Below are 12191 nucleotides of genomic sequence, written 5' to 3'. Positions count from 1 at the left end.
GTACAAAAAATAAGATTTTGGTGTGGACTTCTAGGAATTTAGATCACAGCAGAGCAAATAAGACCATGTATACCTGTGATACAATGAAAGTAAAATAATAGTGATAGTAAATGCAAAAGAGAAACCTCAAGTGCCATGAGAGTAAGTTTTCGGAAAAAAAATCAAGGTTATTTGAAATGTTTCATCTTTTGCCTTTCAAACTATTTAAAAGTAATGTGAATCACTAAAGACAGGCCAGAAAACCTTGTTTCTAAATTAAAGCCGCATCTACCATAAGATTTCATGTAAGAAATTATAAAGACCATATAGACAATTGAAAGAATGCTAGATTTGGAGTTGGAGGCTTAAATATGAACCTTGCTATAGTTACTATCAGTGTGACTTTGGACAAATCATTTAGAGGCACATGGTGACACAGTGGACATAAGGCTGATCCTGATGTCAGAAAACCCTGAATTCAATTCCCCCAGCATCAGACACTAGCTGAGCAATTCACTTAACCTCTTCTTGTCTTACTTTCCTCATCTGTAAAATGGGGATAACAATAGCACCTGTCTCCCAGGGTTGTTTTGAGGATCAAATGAGAGATTAATTATAAAATGCTTAGCACAGTGCCTGACACATAGCAAGTGCTATATAAATGTAGCTATTATTATTATTATTATTATTGTGATACTCAGAGGATATTCATCCTAGGGGTTTTATCTCCAAATATATCCTCTGTTGCAAAAATGTAAATCTTTCATATTTATGTTTAATAACTAGCTGGATTATTTAGCAGTTTATTTTCCTTTACTATGGAAATATTTCAAAGATCTTTGATTTGGTCAGCATGGGTATTTCTCCATCAATGTAGATACATATGACTCCTCCCTCACTGTTTAAGCTTCGTCTTTGGGCAACAGACCCTTTCATTGACAGTTGTCTTACTTTGTCTTGGGAATTGGAAAAAGTCATCTTTTCTTTTTTTTTTTAATCAAAGAAGAGCAAGGTGAAGACTAAGGAGTATAACCCAATGTGTTAGATTTTTGTTGTTGTTGACTTTGTAGCAGTCTTAATTTTTTTTATTTCTAAATCTGACTTTTTACATGGATAAAAATCTGAAATATATTGTTTTGTTAATAATTATGTTGAAGAAAATGTTTCATGTAGATAATTATGTAGAAGGCAGGGAGGTGTTGCAATGTATAGAGCACTGATCCTGAAGTAAGGAAGACTTGAGTTCAAATCCCACTTCAGTCTTTTATTAGCTGTGTGACCCAGAGTGACTTACTTAACCTCTCTCTGGTAGTTTCCTCATCTGTAAAATGAGGATAATAGTAATGTCTGCCTTTTAGAGTTGTTGTAAGGATAAAATGAGGTAGCATTTGTAAATCTCTAACCCCGAAGCACTATATAAATGCTGGTTATTGTTATTATTATCATTTAAAAACCTCTAGAAAATGTGAGTTTATTGTGATTAAGTTAACTGTGGGTTATTCATAGAAATACTAAATATTAACAATGCCCTCTAGGAGCCTACAATCTAGTTGGAAAGCCTAAAGTCAATTAAGCAAACATAACTTTCTACTGCATGCAAAGCAATATACTAGGCAGTAGCTAACTAATTATAACAAGTGAGGAGGAAGGAAAAGAGAACGAGTATCTATATAGCATCTACAATGTGCCAGGCACTGTGCTGAGCACTTTACAAATATTTTATTTATCTTCACAACAACCCTGCTAAGTAGATGCTATTATCCCCATTTCACAAATGATGAAATTGAGACTTGCCCAGGATCAACACAGCTAGTTTGAGGCCAGATTTGAACTCCAATCTAACATAAGAATGAGTATGAGTAGAAGGCAATGGGTGCTATAAGAGGTCAGAGAAAGAAGGGATCACATCGAGATGGGGCAGTCAAGTGTATTACAAAGTTTCAGTGGGACCTTGAAAGGCAAGTAGAATTATGGTGAGGTTGGGCCAGATAATGCACATGTGGCAAATATTTAGAAGCTATTAGGTAGACCATTTTTGCCAAGGTAGAGAATTCCTGTTGAGGAGTAGAGAGAGAGAAATCTTGGAAAGGTAGATTGGAGCCAGATTTCAAAGTGTCTTGAATTCTAGGCTGTGTTTGGATCTAATCTTGTAGGTTATAGGACCATTAGAAGTTTTAGAAGAGCAGGGAAGTGGCATAGAAAATGATATTTTAAGAAGATTAATGTGGCATGAAATATGTATGAATTAAAACTCTTTTGTGAGGGGCTAGAAAGAAAAAGGAGTAAAAGTTAATAGCTACTATTTTCAGTGGTGATTATTGTCTTTTTAATATAGAGTCAAAAATATCCATGATTAAGCTGTTGATTCAGAGATGGTACTCCAAATAATTTCACAAAGCATTACCTGCTTCATTTGGCTTTGGCAAATGAAATAATAAAATCATATTTCCATTTTCTGATATAGCTACAAATTGAAAATGTGCTTATGTGATATTGTGATTGAGCCTTTTTTTTAATTGTTCATGCACTCTGAGGACAAGAACAGGCTTTTTTTCCCCTCCCCACTTAAATTGGCATAGTGCCTAATAGAGTACAGCACATATCTAGATACTGAATACATTTTATGTTAACAATTATCTTTTAGTGGGTGAAGAGGAATTAGGAAGTAATTGATTTGTATCTGCCAGACATTTTTAATCAGATCTCTAGTATCTCATGACTTACATTGTACCCCTTTCCTATAATTCAATTCTTCCATTCTACAGATATTAAATTTCTGCCATGTGTTGGGTACTACGCAAGAAGGATACAAGGACAAAAAATAAAACAGCCCCTTATCATCAAGGAACTTCCATTCAGTTGTGGGGAAATAACATATATTAATATAAGGAAAAAAATATATTTATATACATATATATATATATACAAACTACACACCAGGTAATGGAGGAGAGTGTTGGAAAAGGCATTAGGGAACATTGTGGAAGGTTTTAATAGACACAATGGGTCCTAAGCTGACCTTTGAAGAAAGATAAATATTCTGAAAGGCAGAGTTAAGGAAAGTATACATCTCAGGCACTGGGAGAGGTGGGTAGAGGTGGTTTTTTGAAATGCAGGGAAGTTGGAGATGGAATGACTCTTCTCTCCTTTACTCCTGACTCCTGGCCTATATAAAATATTTGACATACACATATGTGTTAGTCTATTTTATAAGTCATTTTTTTCAAGAAAGCCATTTTTTATTCTCAAATTGGGCATGGTACCCAGTATAATATCTGCATATGGTAGATGTTTAGTGCTTGTTGACTAACTTTTTATCTTCTTTGCAACATTGCACTTTTGTCATTTTTTGGCATTCTCACTATGAAATTATGTGTTGATATTGGGGAGAGGGGGGAAGAAAGCCAAGAGTAATATGTATTCCTTGTTTCTGAGAAAATTGGTGCCATGAGATCCTCAACACTTCAAACAGTTATTTAAAAAACTATGTTGTCAGAGCTAAGAGTAAATTCATCCTGAATAATATGTTGGTTTTCAAAATTAGTAAATGTCTAGAGAAATGCAGTGTGAAGTATTATGGGTTTTGTTTGGTTGGTTTGGGGTTAGAGAGTTGGGGACATTCCATGATAGTAGTCAAATGGTTTTCCAAATTTCTTAAGGAAGATTGATGCTCCATATTTTGAGATTATTGATGTGTTATATCAAAGGCTTCAAGAAACAAACATTTGCATTAACCTTGCTGAATAGTTATATTTTAAAATTATGAAAATAAAATTAAACCTGATGAACTGAACAGAGTTGACAACACCTTTCTAGGTGATGAAATTGCTATTGATTTATGACAAATGCTGGTAAAAGCAGGCAGGGACTGTTTTGTTGCCGTCAGATGAGAACAGAAAGTAGGCAGGTTTTGTTATCAATCATTTCTTGTCACTATAAGCCAGCAGCAGACTGTTATAATTGATTTGATGGCTATGTCTGATGTGAGCTCCAGTGCCATAGCGGTTTATTGCAGTGCAAGAGTGCAAGGAATTGATGTGAAAAGGATGTGATCAGACTCTTCAGAGGCAAAGTTGGGTCATTGAAAGGTGTACATTTACTTAACAGTTTATTAATTAATGAGTCACAACTTTCTGTATTAGAAACTCTTGTTTTGAAAGGAGAGATACTTTTTTTTCTGTGAAGTGTTATGCTTTGTGGTTCATAATTAGCCACTTTATTAAATCTGAGAATCTAAATTTTGTACAAGAACTTTCTATTTATAAGTTTTAGATTTCCAAACCTTGTTTATAATTTTTCAGTTATTAAGTCTATTTGGTGCTAAAATTGGCTTAAACAGGTGATGATGAAAGGTCTGTCACTGTATCAAATATGTCTAAATATCTTCCTTTTTTTCTATTCCAGTTGATTTGGTAGTCTTTTTCCTAGAGAGACACATTTGTCATTCCCTTCCCAATAATACCAGCACCCATCATTACCACTTCTTGTAGCTATATTAGCAGCACAGTTTTCATTCTGAATCTTCTTCTTTCTACTGGCTAAAGATCCAGGAGAAAGAAAAGTGAATTTACCAGATACTCTTCAAACAAAAAAACCCAAAAATGTTGCTTGGTAATCTTGGTGACTTGACTCTTAAGGCACAAAGGTGTTTGCCATTATTATCTTTGCTAACAAATAAACGAAATGAATTTCATCTAAATCAGACATCTTTAGAAACTAAACATTTTAAATAATGTCTTTACTAACTGAAAATGTATCACTCATTTTAATACCAGTTTTCCTGATATTATACCAAAAGGAAGCATGCCAGGCTAAAAAGAATACTAGATTTTTACTCAAAGGACCTGAATTCCAATCCTCCCCTTGGTTCTCACTATGACAATAGAAGTCAAGTAACCTTTGAGGAACTTAGCTTCCTTATTTATAAAATTAGGTTAGTTGAGACCACATGAAATCTCTACCAGCTCTACATTTTCTGATTCTTATCAGGCATCATTCCTAGCAGATATTCCATATATCAATTATGTCAAGCAAATCTTTTTGCTAGAAAAATGTTATGAAGCAATGTCAACTCACTGCATGAACCAATGAGAAAAAAAAATAAAATTTCCATTGTATTGAACAAAAATGTACTAAGGTACTGTACCAGGTACTATGGGGGAATATACAAATTAGAAATTAATAGTCCCTACTTTCATGAAGCATATTGTCAAATAGCAAAAATAAATTATATACAATTATAAAATAGAATGGAAGTTATTTGGAAGCATAAACAAAGTGCTAGAAAGGTTCAAAACTTTTTTATTGCTATTGCTTATGTCTTCTTTTTCAATATGAGCTATCTCCCCTCTCCCACTGAGCCAGACTTAATTTTAAATGTTTTAAAACAGAAAGGGTTAAGACATTTTTAGCAAAATTAACCAACATATCAATCGAGTGGAGCAGTATATGTATCCTACCTCCCCCTGCAAATAAGAGAGGGTAGTATGTTCTTATATCTCTTCTTGGGATCCAAAGTTGCAAATTATAATTACACAGTGTACCATTTCTGTTTTGATTGTAATAGTTAATAGTAGTTCTTCCCACTTCCATTGTTGTAGTCATTGTTTATATTGTTTTCCTGGTTCTGGTTTCATCTGAAAACCCCTTGACATAATCCACTAATGTCTGTCTCACAGTTTCTGACTATGAGGTGGCCCTGATTCCTCAATACATGCCTTTAATCATCTTTTTTCTTGGACAGATAGCACTTTAGTCATCTCTTCTGCCTCTTATCTGATCTTCAATTTTTCTTTGTTGGTTCTTTCTCTACTGCCATCAGAGCTAAAAGTAAATTCACCTTGAATAATATGTTGGTTTTCAAAATTAGTAAATATCTAGAGAGATGCAATGTGGAGTATTATGGGTTTTGTTTGGTTGGTTTGGGGTTAGGGAGTTGGATATTCTATGATAGTAGTCAAATGGTTTTCCAAATTTCTTAAGGAAGATTGATGCTCCATATTTTGAGATTATTGATGTGTTATATCAAAAGCTTCAAGAAACAAACATTTTGCATTAACCTTGCTGAATAGTTATATTTTAAAATTATGCTCAACTCTCCCCAATCCTTAAAAACTATAGCCTACCATACCCCTAAGTTATCATCCTATCTCTCTCTTCTCTTTCTCTGTTTATACTCATTGCCTCTGTTTTCTCTACTTCTGACTCTTTGCAACCTGACACCCAACTTGTAATTCAATTGAAACTGCTCTCTCCAAAATCACCAGTGATCTCTTATTTGCCAAATATTGCCTTTTCAATCCTTTCAATCCTTTTCAGTCCTCATCCTTCTTATTTGATATTTGATGTTATTGACTATTGCTGCATTTGATATTATTGACTACTCTCCTATTTAGGTTTTCATGACACCACTCTCTTCTCCTACTTGTCCCACTACTCCTTCTCGCTCTTCTTTATTTGTTTATCATTCATCTAAGACAGATGGGTGGTGGTAAAACCTGCCCCCATTGGGTGGCCTATCTGTCTTACCTTGCTTCCTCTAGCCTGGCCCTGGATCACCCCAGAAACTATCCAGGATGATCCAGCCAAAGGAAAAACTTTATGGTTGTCTCCCCAGGTTAGGATGTCAGCTGCTTGAGAGTAATAATTGTTAAATCCTTTGTTTGTATATCCCCAGCACATAGCACAGTCCCTGGCACATTGTAAATGCTTAATAAATACTTGATAATTTTTGTAGTGTGATTTTTAATATTTAGGTCACATATCCATTCAGAGTTGTTTTGTAATATATGGTATAAAGTGTTATTCTGAACCTAATTTCTGCCAGACTGCTTTTTAGTTTTTCCAGTTCTTGCCAGATAGAGAGTTTTCTAGGCAACTTATGTTTCCAGGTTATTAAACACTAAGTTATTAAATTCAGTTATTTCTAATTATTTCTTGTCTAGCTTGATCTGGAGAGTTTAAGAAGGATTTCTTAATTATATTTATTCAGGTATTGAGTGTGCTTTAATAGACTGATTTCTATATACTTCATGCACTTTGTAGTTCTTTTTAATTGAACCTCCCATTCTATTGTTCTTTTGTTTTTGCTGTAAAATGTTAATTTTGTGGGTTTCTTTTGTAACCTACTATACTGAGTATATTAATGTTTATTTCTTTGCTGATTTTCTGGGATTTTCTATTAAACCCATGTGTCATCAGAAAATAGATTTTTGTTACTTCTGCTTACCTTTATGTCTCATCTCTTTCTTTTGTCTTATTCTTGTTTCTGGCCTTCCTAGAACTATGTCAAAAAACAGATGCTTGTTTTAGATAGTTTGGTCATTTAAAAAAAAGATTCTTCTGTGTCCCTACTTTACAGTTTTTAACAAGTCAGTGTTGTACTTTGTCAAAGGTATTTTCTTCATCTATTGTATAGAGAAAGGTCTTAGAGATTTGTTTTTAATTACCTTCCTAATAGTGGACTATTTTTGAATTCCTATAATCCCATTTGATTATAGTAAACCATTTTCCCCAATAAATTCTTGTAATTTTTTCATAGGATTTTATTTATGAATTTAAATTTATATTCTTTAATGATATTGATCTATACATACTTTTATTTGTTTTTTATCATTTCTTGGTTTAAGTATTAGGATTCTATATCTCTAATGGAATTTGGTAGTTTGTACATTGTGTTCTTTAATAGTTTGAAAGTTTGAAAGTAACTTTTATAAATTCATATTGACCATATTTCTTTGTTGTTGTTGTGTTATTGTTTTGTCATTGGTAGCGCCTTTACAACTAGTTGAATTTTCTTTTACAAAATTATATTATTAAATATCTCTAATATTTTGTTAATTGGAATCTTATCTGTTTGTAGTTAATCCTACTTTAATTTCTCATTTGCATCGACTGTAATAGATTCTGATAATTCTTTCATTTCTTCTTTGTTGTGGTTTTCCTCACACTTCTTTTTATTTAACCAAGTTGACTAAAGGTATGTGCTAGGCTTTTTAAGGAAGCAGCTTTTAGTTTTTATGTTTTATCATCTTTTTTGTTTCAATTTTTTTCTCAAATATTCAAGATTCCCTCTTTTGTGTTTATCTTTGTTTGCATGTTGTTTCCCTAATTTTTTAAATTTAGTATTCAGCTCATTAATGCTTTCTTTTTCCTTTTTGTTAATGTATGTTTTAGGGGCATGCTTTTTTTCCCTTTGTGTACTACTTCAGTTGCATCCCAGCAATTCTGGTATGTTGTTTTGTCATTATCATTGTCTTTCACAGTTAATAACTTTATATCCTTTTTGTTCTTTGATTCACTTAATATCTAAGATATCCTGATTATGTATCAATTTAAGTCTGTCTTTTGCTTGCAGTTCTTATATTGGCTACTATTTTTATTGTATATATTTCTAATTTCTCTGTGCCCTAGTACTTGTTCTTTTTTTGTAACAGTACTATGAGGTGTTAAGAAAAATGTAGATATATTTTTTATGATCCCATTTGTTAGATGCCATAAATCTTTTAGTTCTGCATTCTCCAACAGTATCTTCATTTCTCTGTTTTCCCCTTTGTTTACCCTTCTGTTAGATTTTATCAATTCCATGAAAAGAACTTTAAGGCTTCTAGTACTGTTGTCTTATTATATATGTCTTTTTTAACTCAGTTCAGATGAAGTTTGATTCTATGCCATTTGATGCATATATTTAATATTGATTTCAACAAGCACTTATTAAGCAACTACTACATGCTAGACACTGTGTTAGGTGCTGAGGACACACAGATAAAAGTGAAAAGGCCCCTGCTGTATAGAACATCATCTCTAGAATGAGGAAGTTGAACTTGATAGACTTCAGAGTCCCTTCCAGCTGTACCATGATCCATATGTGGGGGGGGGGAGAGAAAGAGAGAGAGAGAGAGAGAGAGAGAGAGAGAGAGAGAGAGAGAGAGAGAGAGAGAGAGAGAGAGAGACAGAGACAGAGAGAGAGACAGAGAGAGACAGAGAGAGAGAGGACATTTTTTTTTCAGGAGAAAATAGCAGCTTGGAAGTAGATCTGGAAAGGTCTAATACAGGAAAGGAAATGTGAACCAAGCTTTTAAGGAAACTAAGGATTCTAAAAGGCACAGGTTAATAGTGAGTACAATTTAGACGTGAGGTAACATACAGCCTGGAGAAAAAGGATGGAATATTGTGTGTAAGGAAGAGCAAAAAGGATAGGTTAACTGAGCTAAACAGTATGTAAAGGAGAGTAAGGTATAATATGGCTAGAAAAATAGTTTGGAGCCAGATTGTGAAGGGCTTTATATGCCAGAGGAGTTTGTATTTTACCCTAGAAGCAACAGGGAGCCACTGGACTTTACTGATTAGGAGGGTGACATGCACAGTCATCCTCATTAGGGATATCACTTTGTCATTTAGGAATAGGATGGATTATAAAAAGAAGAAACTTCAGGGAATTTCATGTATCTTTAATAGTTCAGATGAGAAGTGATGGTAACTAGGGTGGTGGGTGTGTCAGACAAAAGAAGGGCAGAGACAGATGCTGGGGTAGAACCAATAAGATTTGGCTGCTCACTAGATTTGCAGGGCAAAGGAAAGTGAAGAGTCATGGATGACTGAGGTCATGAACCAGAATGCCTGGAACATTGGTGGTGTCCTTTTATGAAAATAAGAGACTTTTGAAGACGGTTGGGCTTTGGAAGAATGATAATGAATTCTATTTTGGACATGTTGAGTTTGAGATGTCTCCAGAACACCCGTTGTGAAATGTCCAATAGGCAGCTGGTGACATGAGACTGACATTGTGGAAAATGACTGGGACAAGATACAGAGATCTGTGAGTCATCTGTATATAGATGACAGTTGAACCCATGGGAACTGATGAGGTCACCAAGATAGTGTAGAGAAAGAGCACTCAGGACAGAGACTTGATACCAGAGTTAGGAAGAAGGATATGGGTGATCAGCCAGCGAAGGAAACTGAGGAGTGGTCACGCAGGAAGAAAACCAAGAATAGTGTCATGAAAACCTAGGGATATGAGTATATCTAAGATAAGAGAGTCTTAGAGTAGTTTTAGTTGAGTTAATGAGGCTGGATGCCAGACTGCAATGTGTTAAGAAGTGAGGAATAGGAGAGAAAGTAGAGGTAATGAGTTTAGCAGTGAAAGGGAAAAGAAATATAGAATGGTATAATGTGAGGATCCTGAGGTTGTTTTTTTTTTTAATGAATGGTAGTGACCAGGGCATGTTTATAGGCTTTAGGGAATAAACCAGTTGGCAGAGAGAGACTAAAGCACAGGATGCGGCGGGGGGTGGGGTGGGGTGGGCAAGATGATGAAGGAAGATGAGATTCAGAGTACCAGTACAGAGCTTGGCCTTGCAAAAAGGAGGGCCAGGTCTTTATTAGAGGTTGGAATAATGGAGATAATGAAAATGTTGTCAAGACATTTCAGTGGGGTGGGGAGAGGTAGGAATTGTAGAACAGGGAAAAGGGAGCTCATAAATCTTATTTTTTCATAAACATGATCCAAGCTCTTCTGTTAGAGGTTACAGAAAGGGAAAATGTGAGAGACTTGAGGAGAAAAGATTTGAATAGCCTCTGTGGAGACTGGTATATAGAATGAAATTAGAGAACTGTATAAAGATTGCTTTGTTATGGGGAGGGACCTTATTTTACATAAATTCAGTGAACCTAGTCCACTCAAGTATGTGACTTTCTTTAGCACTATTCAGCAATGTGTAAGAATGGAGACAGATGATGGGAGCATGTAGCCTGGAGTCCCTTACGAGTTATGGAAAATAGTGATCATTTAAGAATTGCATTCAGTCTTATCCCTGGATATTTACAGGTTTGATTTCATCCAGACCTATGATTTCATTGGCATAGGGAAGTTCTGGTAAGGAAACTCTCTACTAATGTAGATCAGCAATTATTCTGTAACTTACAGTCTTAGCTGCCTAGCTCACTTATTGGTTAAGTGACTCATCCAGGGTAACCTGGCCAATACGTGAGAGGTGAGACAAGTTCTCTATGTTTCTAGTCCCTTTGCCATATAGCTTCTCATCAGAGTGTGAGTAAAAATAAACACCAAATCAGATTTGAGCATAAAAATCAAAAGATATACAGTAACTCCAGATTGATGTTTGTTTTTAAATAAAATTCTGATGTCTTTTGTTTTGACATCACTTTCATTTCCCAATGTTTCTTTCCCTCTTATTCTTCTCAGAGTGCCATTTGCTATATGAAAAAATGAAAAGGGATGGGTGGGGGAAGTGCAGCAAAACTAAACATATTGAAAACATCTGACATTATGTTGTGTTCTATACCCATAGTCCCCCACTTTTACAGACTGCCCGGGGGGAGGGGAATACTTTTCCTATCTTTTTTTAGGGCCCAGCTAGGTCTGTATAATTTTGCAGCATTTAAATTGTTTTATTGTTCTTTATTTTACTTACATTTTTGTATAACATATATACATTTTTGTATATTTTGTGTATTGTTTTGCTGTTTCTTTACCTCACTTTGCATCAGCTCACATGGATCTTCTCACACTTCTCTGTTAAATCTTTTTTCTCATTTTTACAGTACAATAATATTGTCTCATTTATATACCACAACTTCTTTAGACATTTACAAACTTATGGGCATCTTCTTGGCTTTCATTTGTTTGCTCCTACAAAAAGTGGAGCACATACCTGTGGAAATTTTTAACCACTTTATTTCCATAATCCCAAATTTATGTTTAGAATGGCTGGACCAATTCACAGATCTGCCAACAATGTAATTAGTATGTCTGTCTTTCCACACCTCTTTCAGCATTGACTGTCACTGCTATGCTTGGTGAGAGGTGAAACTTCAGAACTGTTTTGTTTCCACCTCTCCTGGTATTAGTGATTTGAAACATTCTTCTTTTATGTGGTTGTTAGGTTTATAATTCTTTTGAGAACTTTGTTTACAATCTTTTGACTTCTCTATGGGAAAATTATTTTTGGTCTTATATTTTTTAATTCATTGTCTCTGTATCTTGGCCCAAGCTGTTTTAAACAAGCTGTTGAGCAAAAATAGGATATGGACAAAATTAATTTAATAGACACTTAAGCGTGTATTCTGTTCATTGTGCTAGGTCTTGAGAAAGGATAAAATATGACACAGTCCATGTACTTGAGGATACAACAAAGGGAAAGCTGAAAGAGCCCAGAAACTGCCCCTCTTCAACAAAAGAGAAATTCCTT

The 12191-nt window shown here is 34.6% G+C and overlaps 1 protein-coding gene across 1 annotated transcript in view; it reads left to right on the top strand.

The window, feature by feature from the left end:
* Positions 1 to 12191, top strand: part of DIAPH3 (diaphanous related formin 3) — a 447621-nt gene that overhangs the window by 348583 nt on the left and 86847 nt on the right. The window lies entirely within an intron of this gene.

The sequence above is a fragment of the Phascolarctos cinereus genome, unplaced genomic scaffold (genome assembly GCF_003287225.1).
Source record: "Phascolarctos cinereus isolate Bilbo 61053 unplaced genomic scaffold, phaCin_HiC Scaffold_7;HRSCAF=346, whole genome shotgun sequence".
Taxonomy (NCBI): Eukaryota; Metazoa; Chordata; class Mammalia; order Diprotodontia; family Phascolarctidae; genus Phascolarctos; species Phascolarctos cinereus.
Note: the sequence above shows the minus strand (reverse complement) of the source record. Positions and strands in the feature narration are given on the sequence as shown.